At 39.9% G+C, this 12552-nt stretch overlaps 1 pseudogene across 1 annotated transcript; it reads right to left on the reverse strand.

The window, feature by feature from the left end:
- Positions 1-1399: 1399 nt before the first annotated feature.
- On the reverse strand, positions 1400-8594 carry LOC103266220 (annotated as a pseudogene). The gene is made up of 2 exons (XR_002482302.1): positions 8542-8594; positions 1400-2075 (listed from the first exon to the last, which is right to left on the reverse strand). The product of XR_002482302.1 is annotated as a peptidyl-prolyl cis-trans isomerase A pseudogene (transcript).
- Between the last annotated feature and the right edge of the window lie 3958 nt (positions 8595-12552).

The following is a 12552-nucleotide window of genomic DNA, read 5'->3' on the forward strand; positions in this document are numbered from 1 at the left end:
ATTCATGGACTCTCTACAAACACTTTGCCATTCTTGATTATTACTCTGATTGCAGTAGAGATTTGATACAGGTTTCCAAAGGTCTTGTCAAATGAAAAAGGAATAAACTCACCTATTTCTTTCAACAAGGCTGAACAAGGGGGTCCTCACCAACTAATCCTCAGATACTTTTTTCAAGGGAAACTGGGATTAAATAAATATTAAAGGAAAGGGCAGGGTTTGTTGAATTAGGGAGAGAAAACTCCTCAGCACCACCCCTACGATGGAATGATAAATAAAAAGAACTCAAGTCTTTTAGGAAACATTAGGTGGCACCATCACTGTTTGCCCCTATTGATTGCCTTTATGTATCTGCTGAGAAACATAAGGAACCTAACTGATCACTAACTGAATGACATCACTGGTGCTGTACATGCAATGTTCACTCCAAAAGTAGCGGTTACACTGCATTCTCCAAAAAAGGATAAAATAAATAAGACTGACAATACCAAATGTTAACCAGGATGCAGAGTAATTTGAACCTTCATACACTAATGGTGAAAGAATAAATTGGTACAACCACTTTGAAAAACTGTTTGGCAGCATCTATGAAAGTTAAACACACATCTATCCTATGACCCAACAACTCCACTCTTAGGAATATAGAAAAGAGATAAGCATCCATATTCTCACCAAAATATATTAAAAGGAATGTTCATAAAATTCCTTACTCAAAGCTTACTCAAAGCTGGGTGTGGTGGCATATGCCTGTAGTCCCAGCTACTCAGAAGGTTGAGGTAGGGGGAACCCTTGAGCTCAGGGATTTGAGGTCAACCTACGCAACATAGGGAAAACACGCTTCAAAAAAAAAAAAAAGATTTCTTCAAAATAGCCAAAAATAGCCGGGCTCGGTGGCTCAGCCTGTAATCCCACACCCAGCTTTGAGCCGGGAGCAGCCACTGCACTCCAGTCTGGGTGACAGAGTAAGACTCCAACTCAAAAAAAAAAAAAAAAAAAAGGCAAACTGATAACTTGACACTACAAAGTTTCAACCAGTTGTGTAGCACTGGGCCTGTTTGGACATACAGAGGTTTTGGTCAACAACAGATCACATATACGACAGTGGTCCCACAGATTATAATGAACTGAAAAATTACTATCACCTTGTGATGTTGAAGCCATCACGACGTCATAACAAAATTGTTTTTAAATATATATATAGCTTAAGTGTATAGAGTTTATTAAGTCTACAGTAATGGGTAGAAATGACCTAGGCTTTCATATTTACTCACTACACACTCACTGACTCACCCAGAGCAACTTCCAGTCCTGCAAGTTCCATCCATGGTAAGTACCCTATACAGGTATGCTGTTTTTTATCTTTTTTGTTGTTGTTGTTATTTAGTTTTTATTTCTCTGTAATCCAACTAGACGTGGAAGGGAATAAGGAAAATATGGAACCCAAAGAATTGTAGCGAGAGCACAAAGATTATAGGGATACTGCGAGCAAACAGGATGGAGGGGGTACTCTCCTGAGCTACAAAAGGAATGATCTGGTAGTTTAAGATAAAGCAAGTCAAATTTATTAGAGTTGTCCACAGTCAGCAATGGTGATCTTCTTGCTGGTATTGCCATTCTTGGACCCAAAGCCCTCCATGGCTTGTACAACATTCATGCCCTCTTTCACCTTGCCAAAAACTACATGCTTGCCATCCAACCATTCAGTCTTACTAGTGCAGATGAAAAACTGGGAACCGTTTGTGTTGGGTCCAGCATTTGGCATGGACAAGATGCCGGGACCTGTATGCTTCAAGATGAAGTTCTCATCATCAAATTTCTCCCCATAGATGGACTTGCCGCCAGTGCCATTATGGCGTGTAAAGTCACCACCCTGGCACATAAACCCTGGAATAATTCTGTGAAAGCAGGAACACTTATAACCGAATCCTTTCTCTCCAGTGCTCAGAGCATGAAAGTTTTCTGCTGTCTTTGGAACTTTGTCTGCAAACAGCTTGAAGGAGATGCGGCCCAAGGGCTTGCCGTCGATGGCGATGTCGAAGAACACGGTGGGGTTGACCATGGCTGATGGGAAAAGGCTCAAGGCGGCGGCGTCTGCAAAGTCCATTTTTTATCTTTTATACTGTAAACTACTATACCTTTTCAATGTTTAGATATTATTAGATAAACAAATACCATTGTGTTATAATCACCTACGATACTCAATGTGGCAATAAGCTGTACAGGTTTGTAGCCTGAGAATAACTATATCACATATAGCTTAGGTATGTAGTAGACTATACCATATGGCTTAGTGTATGTACACTCTGTGATGTTTGCATAACGATGAAACTGCCTATTGATGAATTTCTCAGAACACAACATTGCTGTTAGGTGACACATGACTATATTTGATCTCTGCTTCCAAAAGCAAGTGAACTAAATAGAAGTTTAGAAAGTGTATTGAGCTACTTGAGCAGCTGTACCTAAATAATTTGGGGTGTCAGGGATCCTTTGATAATAGAATTTTTACCATAAAATATAGATTATGGAAGCCCCCATTTAGGGAACTCCAACTCCAAATCAAATTTTGGCATACTTTTTCCTACCCTTTCCTGTCTGGGACCATCTCCAATATCATTTGGTCAGTCATGCAAAGTGCCCAAACTGTTCTACTATCAGGAGAGATATTTTAGAGTATAATCTAGATTATATGACCCTGTAATTAACTCCTCTGAAAATGTAGTTCCTCTGAAACAAAGTCAGCTTTTTAAAATGTATACATGTGGCCGGGCTCAGTGGCTCAGCCTGTAATCCCAGCACTTTGGGAGGCTGAGGCGAGTGGATTGCCTGAGCCCGCAGGTTCAAGACCCACCCAGGCAACTTGGCAAGACCTCATCTCTACAGCAAATCAAAAATAAGCTGGGTGTGGTAGTGCATGCCTGTGGTTCCAGCTACTTGGAAGGCTGAGGTGGAAGGATTGCTGGAGCCCAGTAGGTCAAGGCTGCAGTGGCCAGGTGTGTGACACTGCACTCCAGTCTGGGCAACAGAATGAGACTCCAACTCAAAAATAAAATAATAAAAATAAAAATAAAATGTACACATGCACAAACATCCCAGGTCTTTAAAACATTCTATAAAATGGTATTCATGTGTCATATAGTTTCCAAAAATATTCCCATAAAATTGCAATCATGAGCAGCTGCGCCATACTTTTATCTCTCTATAACTGAAACATTAAGGAAGTACTAAATCCGTGGTCCCTAGTTTCTCTTTCTGTGCTCTGTGGCTACCTAAGTGACCTTTTGACACCAACCCCCCAACTCCCACCTCCACCAAGGCCCAAATATCAACTTCTCTCTGACCTCCATCCCCTGCAAAACAGAAAAGACACTAGTATCAGCTATTTACACTTTTTGATTGACTGGTTACACTTTAGTTTTAATAAGCTTTAGTCAGTATGTTACTTCAAGCAACATTTACATTTTAGGCGATTTTATCCCTCAATGTATAATGAAAGGCTGATGGATTCTTCATTTAAATATTTTTACCTTCAATTTAACTTCAGTAAGCAAGTGAGAAAATATTTTGGAAACAAGGAAGAACTTGAAATCACAGTTTATATACCAAGTCTTAGAGAGTCAGGAACCACATTAGAATAGCTGAGAGGCTACAGAAAGAACCCAAAGGATCTTTGCTCATTTACTCACTCATTCCTGCATTCAGCAAACATTTACCAAGTGCCTACCATGTACCAGGTATTGTGTACAAGTCAGAGAAAAATCAATAATTAATAAGATATGGTCTCTATCTTGGAGTAGAGTTTACAGAGGAGTCACGAGCAGGTTAAAAACATTTAAAGCTCAAAAGTGAGAAGTGTTCTGACAAGTAGAAAATGCTAAAAAAAAAAAAAAAGGAAGAAGAAGAAGAGCAGAGCAGGGATTCACTTTTCACTTCCCCTGGGAAATGTCAGAGCAAGTTTCATAAGGACAGACCTGTGAGCTCAGCTTGGAGAAATTTGACAGGTCAAAAGGCAAAGAAAAAGTCAAAAGGGGTTCTCCAACTTTCAGCCAACTATAAAAGGAAATGGGAGGGGAATTAGTTACCTTTATTTGTGCTGAGGGAATTTAAAGCGGGAGAGGCTAATGCCAAGCCCAGTGTTTCCTGCAGCCACAAACAAAAAGGGCTATGGCAGTAGCTGGGCCCCTTCCTCTCATCTGCAGTTATATGGAGAGGCCAGCTGATGACAAGACTTGCCAACAAGCCCTTAGCCACTTCAGGAGAGGACACGTGCAAGCATTTTCATACAACTTCATGCTCAGCCTATACTCATTAAAAAGTTATGTTTGTCAATCTTAAAGCTTATATGAACCCATAAAAGAGCCCGGACAGTAATTCTAAGCAAAAAGAACAACTGTGGAGGCATCACACTGCCTGACTTCAAATTATACTGTAAGGCTATAGTAAATAAAACAGCATGGTACTGATACAAGAATAGACAAATTGACCAATGGAACAGAGAACCCAGAAATAAAACCACATTCCTACAACCAACAGCTCTTTGACAACAACAACAAAATTAAACAATGGGGAAAGGACACCTTATTCAATAAGTGGTGCTGGGGAAACTGGCTAGCCATATGCAGAAGAATGAAACTGGACCCCTATATCTCACCATATATGAAAATTAACACAAGATGGATCAAATACTTAAATGTAAGACCTGAAACAATAAAAATCCTAAAAGAAAACCTAGGAAACACTCTTCTGGGCACTGGCCTAGGCAAACAATTTATGACAAAGACCTCAAAAGCAATTGCAACAAAAACTAAAATAGACAAATGAAACTTAAATGAAAAAGCTTCTGCACAGCAAACTAAATAATCAACACAGTGAACAGAATACCTACTACATGAGAGAAAATATTTGCAAATTATGCCTCAGACAAAGGGCTAACAACCAGAATCTACAAGGACTCAATACAAAAAAAAAAAAAATAGTCCCATCAAAAAGTAGGCAAAGTACATGAATAGACAGTTCTCAAAAGAAGACACACAGGCGGCCAAGAAACATATGAAAAAGTGCTCATTAGAGAAATGCAAATTAAAATCACAATGAGATATCACCTCACACCGTCAGATGGCTAGTATTAGAAAGTGAAAGAACAAAAGATGTTGACGTGGTTGCAGAGAAAAGGGAATACTCATCCACTGCTGATGGGATTGTAAACTAGCTCAACCTCTATGGAAAACAGTATGGAGATTTATCAAAGGACTAAAAACTGAATTACCATTGGACCTAGCAATCCCACTGCTAGAGATCTATCTTCCCCCAAAAGAGAAATCAATATATAAAAAGATTCCTGTACCCATAAGTTCATTGCAGCACTATTCACAATAGCAAAACCATAGACCCAACCTGAGTGCCAACCAACAATTGACTGGATAAAGAAAATGTGGCATGTATACACCATGGAATACTACACAGCCATAAAAAAGAATGAAATCATGCTCTCTGCAACAACATAGATGGAGCTGGAGATCATTATCCTCAGTGAACTGACTCAGAAACAGAAAACCAAACACTGCATGTTCTCACTCATATGTAGGAGCTAAATGATCAGAAAGATGGAAATAATAAAGACTGGTGATACAATAAGTGTTCCACGTGGGAGGACGATTAGGGTTTAGAAATTATTTATGGGATACAATGTTTACTATCTGGGGAATAGATCATCTGAGACTCAATCCCCACCATTACACAATATGTCCATGTAATGAACATGCATGTATACCTCAAGAATCTTAAATAAAAATGGGGGAAATTATGTTTGTAGGCTACATCAGTGGAACATAAATTTTATCCATGTTTTAAAATAATTGCAATTTGGCTTTGCCCTGTAGCCTAAGGATTTCAAAAACTCTGTTGGTGTCGAATTTAGGATAACAAGGATTTGTAATCAAATAATGTCCTTGCCTCAAAATGCTTCCTTCTAGCCAGGGAAGGATTAGAGTGAGACTTGCCTAGCCATAGCAGTTAAAGGCTTATTCCTGGAAGTTTGCCAAAGGCAGACAAGCTCCTATTTCATTGTCCCCAAATTCTAATGAAGCCAGGTATATCCCTCCAAGACTCAGTGCTGACCTAAACCTCTTTTGCACAATTTCTTGGTCCGACTAAGTTTCTTAGATCTTTAACCCTCCCTTGTCTCAAAATGTGCAGATGAATAGGTTATGTTATGAAACATATTTGATGTTATTTTAGTCAGTATCTAATATTTTTGTATCATATCAGTATTTCTTGGAATTCTGAATCCCGGTCCTCAAACCCCTATGCTATTCCAAACTCTAATAATATAAGAATGAATGTTCATTCTTTCTTTGTTCTTTTTTGTTGTTGTTAATTCCTTCAATGGCATTTGTCCAACAGTGAGGCAGAGGGTTAGTTATTCCACAATGCTGACTGTCTCCTTCTTCTACTTTAGCTGGGCTCCTGGCCACCCACCCAGAGACTGTTTTCTAGTAAACTTTGCGGCTGTGTGTGACCACATAACTAAGTTTATCAGAATAAAATGACTGAATTTCCAACTATATTGTGAATTTCTGGTGGACAGAAGCCCTATCTTTATCTAGTTTTTGCTTCCAATAGCACTTACACAGTGTTGAGTATTTTGTTTTTGTTTTTGAGTTGGAGTCTCACTCTGTTGCCCAAACTGGAGTGCAGTGACACGCTTCCGGCCACCGCAGCCTTCACCTGCTGGTCTTCGGCGATCCTTCCACCTCAGCCTTCCAAGTAGCTGGAACTATAGGCGTGCGCTACCACGCCCGGCTAATTTTTTGATTTATTGTAGAGATGAGGTCTCACCAAGTTGCCCAGGCAGGTCACAAACCTGCGGGCTCAGGAAATCCATTCACCTTGGCCTCCCAAGCTGAGCCACCGAGCCGGCTTGAGTATGTTAATAAGTATTTGTTGACCTCGTTTTTTATCCTGACTAATGTTTCATCTATACTATATGTTTTGGATCAGAAATAAATTTTGATTCTAGAAACATGAAAAAAGAATAGAATGTGAATGGAAGTGATGTGGACAACTTACAAGTCACTTACTTTATAGCAAATTGCTTGCCTTCCACTTTTGCTCTATTCCTCTTCCTAAAAGCTGGAATGGAGATGTGGAAGGTGACACAGCTTCAACTATGTAGATAAGACGTAGGGAATGTCAGAGCAGCACAACAAAAGAACCCCAGATTCTGAATCACCTCATGGTGTTAAGGCACCCCACCAGCCTGTACTCCTAGATTCCTCTAAAATTTTATGTGCAAGATAATTAAACTTCAGTCATATTTAAGCTGCTTTATTTTTAGCTTTCTTTGTTAAAGCAGCTTAGCCAGACCTTAGCTAATATAAACATTCATTCAATGACTTTTGAATATTTACACAAAGTGGTGAATAAACAGAAAAGTTCTCAGGACATAGATTGCTTATAGTCTAGAAGGTGAGACAAACAAAAAATGTAAAACTACATTTTCAACCCGTGATAAGTATGTAAAGGAAACAAAGAAGGTGCTGAGGTAGAGTGCAACTGATAGGGATTCATTTGGAGTAGAGAATCCACTAAGGCCTCCCTGAGGAAGCATCATTTAGTGAAGGCCTCAAGGTCATAGGAGGAAATGGGGAAGAGAAGTCCATTCTAGGCTGCAAAGACTCTACGGCAAAAAAGAGCTGGGCGTGGTAGCGCGTGCCTGTAGTTCCAGCTACTTGGAAGGCTGAGACGGAAGGATCGCCGGAGCCCAGCAGGTCGAGGCTGCGGTGGCTGGGAATAAAATAAATGTTCAGCCTCCACTTCAAGGTGAAAACAAAAACAAAACAAAAAAACACAGTGACTGACCATTTGATCCGGAGGAATAAATTCTACAAAGAGCTCATCCTCCAAGAGATAATTCTGCCTTTTAGGGGTCCCCCCTCAGAAAGAGGCGAAACCAGGAGGAACTTCTAGAGCCAGAAGAGCAAATCTATTGGTGCTTGTCAAAGGCACCTGCAGTTGATGGGTACCAAATCACTCACCTCACATAATTGTAGATGCTCAATCAATACACACACACATATATAATTGCAAAATTATGGATAATTTTTCTTAGCTTTTTATTGTTCCTAACTCTATTTTCTTTTATTAAACCAGAACTTCTAGTCTCTCACATATCCCAGTACTCGATCTAGAAAAGCTGATCACTTGGAAAGAACTCTGAGTTGGTAACATCCTTAGACGTTACCTACAGAATTTTCCCAAAAGTAGATCCCCCTTTTTTAGATTCTGGGGTACACATGTGTATTCATTAAATAGTTCCCTTTTTCCTAACCACACAATATCTCCAGGGTCATTTTCATCCCCTCTTCTTTTCATTTTTATCCCCTCTTCTCATCTTTTCTGACTCACAAGAACTTGAAAAGCCCCAAGTTTCTATAACTTTTACTTTCTTCTTCTTTTTTTTTTTTTTTTTTTTGAGTTGGAGTCTCACTCTGTCGCCCAGACTGGAGTGTAGTGGTCGCTCCCGGTCACTGCAGCCTCGACCTGCTGGGCTCTGGCGATCCTTCCGCCTCAGCCTTCCGAGTAGCTGGAATTACAGGCACGCGCCTACCACGCCTGGCTGATTTTTTTATTTATTGTAGAGATGAGGTCTCTCCAAGTTGCCCAGGCGGATCTCGAACCCACGGCCTCTGGCAATCCACTCACCTCAGCCTCCCAAAGCGCAGGATTACAGGCTGAGCCACCGAGCCTGGTTCTACTTTTTCTTTTTTCATTCCCTTGGCTTCTACAAACTGGGACATAAAATTTATGTTAACATTTCCCAGACACCTTGTCTTCTTGGGTAAATGTCATCATAAAACCTTAGCAGTTGATCCAAGTTACATGTTGATTACACTGCACCAATGAGAACTAAAGGCTTACTCTCAAGTTACACATTTTAGAGAGAAAGGAATGTCACCTCCAATTACTCTATATAATTTTAGAATAAAACTCTAGAAGTTTAAACACCTAACTAATTTTTTTAAATTACTAAATAATTTAATATAACATAAATTGGGTAATAGGTTATTTGTAGTACAACTTGCAAATACTTTGAAAAGGGATGGTATCTTCTACCTATAAAAATTCTACATTATTTCTTACATGTTTTAATTTACAAAGGGGCAAAGTAATGATCATAATTCAAATATGAGGCAGCAAGAAACAAGAACAAGGAAATGAGAACAGAGGTTCCAATTCGGGGGAGGGATCTAGTCGTAGAGGTCAGAAAGAGGTGAAACCAGGAGGAATTCCTAGAGCCAGAAGAGCAAATTTATAGGTGCTTATCAAAGGCACCTGCAGTTGATGGGTACCAAATCACTCATCTCACACAATTGTAGATCAATCAGAAATTCAATAGATGCCTTCATGTCATTCTCAAATAAGAAAGAAAAAAATCAGTATGAGAGAAAAGGCAAGAAAGAGAAGGGATAAGAAAAAAGAAAGAAAAAACTCTAGTCATGTAAGCCAGTTAGGGGAAAGAGTACATAGTGTTATTAAGAATGAGTGAAGCTGGGCATGGTAGCACGCGCCTGTAGTTCCAGCTACTTGGAAGGTTGAGGTGGAAGGATCCCGGAGCCCAGCAGGTCGAGGCTGCGGTGGCCGGGAGCGGCCACTGCACTCCAGTCTGGGCGACAGAGTGAGACTCCAACTAAAAAAAAAAAAAAAGAATGAGTGAGCAGGAGCCAGACTGCAGAATTTAAAAGTGGACTTTGCCATCTTATAGCTTGGGTGACCACTCATCCTCCACTCATCCTCAGTTTCCTCTTTTATAAAATGAATATTATAATAGTATTATATATAATTATAATAATATATATTATAATAGTATTATATATTATATTATAATAGTACCTACACCTCATAGTTTGTGGGGAGGATTTCAGTGAGTTAATTCACGTAAAGTGCTACTTCTGTCATACAGGCTCAGCCTCAGAAGAATAAATACTCAAGTTGATAATATAGGAAGGTTGTAAAATGAAATAGGAAATAAACTATGTTCTAACTTAATTAGATAAATTTACATTTTCTTGGTGGGTAAAAAAGAAAAAAGAATCTCTGTTGACTCTTCATGTGTTTGTTTAGGTTTATCAAGGCAATGAGGGTGTGCATTAAAATAACCCAAAGCTGGGAAAGGAGAGAAGATGGAATTTGAAGAAGCTGTCATCCAGCCCATCGTCTATAGATATTTTCTTTTTTTTTTGGAGTCTCACTCTGTCGCCCAGATTGGAGTGCAGTGGCCGCTCCCGGCCACCGCAGCCTCGACCTGCTGGGCTCCGGCGATCCTTCCACCTCAGCCTTCCCAATAGCCGGAATTACAGGCACGCGCCACCATGCTTGATTTTTTTGATTTATTGTAGAGATGAGGTCTCGCCAAGTTGCCCAGGCGGGTCTCAAACCCGCGGGCTCAGGCAATCCACTCACCTCAGCCTCCCAAGGCGCGGGATTACAGGCTGAGCCACTGAGCCCGGCTATAGATATTTTCTTAATCATACAATCCAACTTTCCTTCCACAATTACAGACCACAATCCACAGGCCCTAAAATATTTTTTCCCTTTTTTTTGAGTTGGAGTCTCACTCTGTGGCCCAGGCTGGAGTACAGTGGCACACTCACGGCCACCTCAGCGTCAGTCTGCTGGGCTCCGGCGATCCTTCTGCCTCAGCCTTCCAAGTAGCCGGAATTACAGCACACAGTACCACACCCAGCTAATTCTTGTTTTATTGTAGAGACGAGGTCTCGCCAAGTTGCCCGGGCTGGTCTCGAACCTGTGAGTTCAGACAATCCACTCGCCTCGGCCTCCCAAAGTTCTGGGATTACAAGCTAAGTCACAGAGCCTGGCCTTATTTCAAAGCACCATTATTTGGAGTACTGCATGGTACATACATCAGGTTTCTTAGTTGTAAACAACAAAAACTGAGTGTTGGTGTTTGAATTGGAACAGATCATATGAATAGCTTGGAAAATTGCTGAAAATCAAGCTTGAAAAATGGAAAGCTTGGCAGCCAGATCCAGAGCTAAGTGTCACCACAGAGCCAGTCTGGTGAGGAGACAACCGACCCTTCCCCAAACTCTTATGCTCAAGCCTGCACTGCCAAACCGCTAGACCCAGTCACTACTAGATGCCATCTCTACACCTTCACCATGGCTGTGCTAGAAACAGATGAGGCTACTGAGAAAGCAAGGATATGGCCTTCTCAGACTTACAACGAGAAATTCCCTAAACATACATGTTCAGATAGTAGCCAACTCCACTCAAATAAAGAAAAAAAGAAAAGAAAAACATCTGAAGCAATAAGTAGGTAAAATTAAATAAAATTATGCCACAAACACAGAACATGTTTGTGATACATCATTAAGTTTTTTAAAAGTAGGATTCAAAATTGTGGGCACATAATAATTACTTCTAAATATACTTAGGAACAAAGACTGGACAGTAGAAAACAGCTATATTTGAGAGGATGTAATGATAACTGTGTACTTTTCCCCTTTTTTCTCTAATAATTTTACATCTATAATGTATTACAGAACCATGCTATTTCTCTACGGGGCTTTCAGTATCACATGCAAGTCAACGATATTCTGAGAACTACAATTCTGTCAGCTACTCCAAAGACAGAAAAATAAACTGTTTTCTTTTTTCTTTTTGAGTAAGAGTCTCACTCTGTCACCCAGGCTGGAGAGCATTGGCATGCTTCCGGCCACCGCAGCCTCGACCTGCTGAGCCTCGATCCTTCCGCCTCAGCCTTCCAAGTAGCTGGAACTACAGGCATGTGCCACCACGCTCAGCTAATTTTTTGATTTATTGTAGAGATGAGGTCTCACCAAGTTGCCCGGGCTGGTCTCAAACCAGGCAATCCTCTCACCTCGGCCTCCCAAAGTGCTGGGATTACAGGCTTGAGCCACCATGCCTGGCAATAAACTGTTTTCTATGCATGTGTATACTTGTATATGTTTTATTGTACAAAACTAAGATAATTTATATCATATATACAGGTTGTTTATCCCTTATCCAAAATGCTTGGGACCTGAAGTGTTACGGATTTCAGATTTTTTCAGATATTAGATTATTTGTGTATATATAATGAGATATTTTTAGGGTGGGACTCAAATCCATACACAAAATTCATTTATGTTTCATATACAGTTTATATACATAGCCTAAAGATAATTTTGTGCTATATTTTTTAACAATTTTGTAAATGAAACAAAGTTTGTGTTAAATACTTATATCGGAATTTTCCACTTGTGGTATCATGTGCCAGCACTCAAAAATTTCAGATTTTGGAGCATTTTAGATTTTTGGATTAGGGATGCTCAATCTATACAGATTTATAACAACCTAACACAAGGTTTTCAAAACATAAACATATTTAAATATGAAATTAAAGATTCATCTAATGACATTATTACTCTTGTAGTCTTAAGATATGAGGGTTCAACATGTGATGATTAAATGCATAGGTTGCAAATTGCAACTTTGCTAATCGCTCTCTGGGTAATGATAAGAAGCCTT

The sequence above is a fragment of the Carlito syrichta genome, unplaced genomic scaffold (genome assembly GCF_000164805.1).
Source record: "Carlito syrichta isolate Samal-C Ts95f unplaced genomic scaffold, Tarsius_syrichta-2.0.1 Scaffold307093, whole genome shotgun sequence".
Lineage (NCBI taxonomy): Eukaryota > Metazoa > Chordata > Mammalia > Primates > Tarsiidae > Carlito > Carlito syrichta.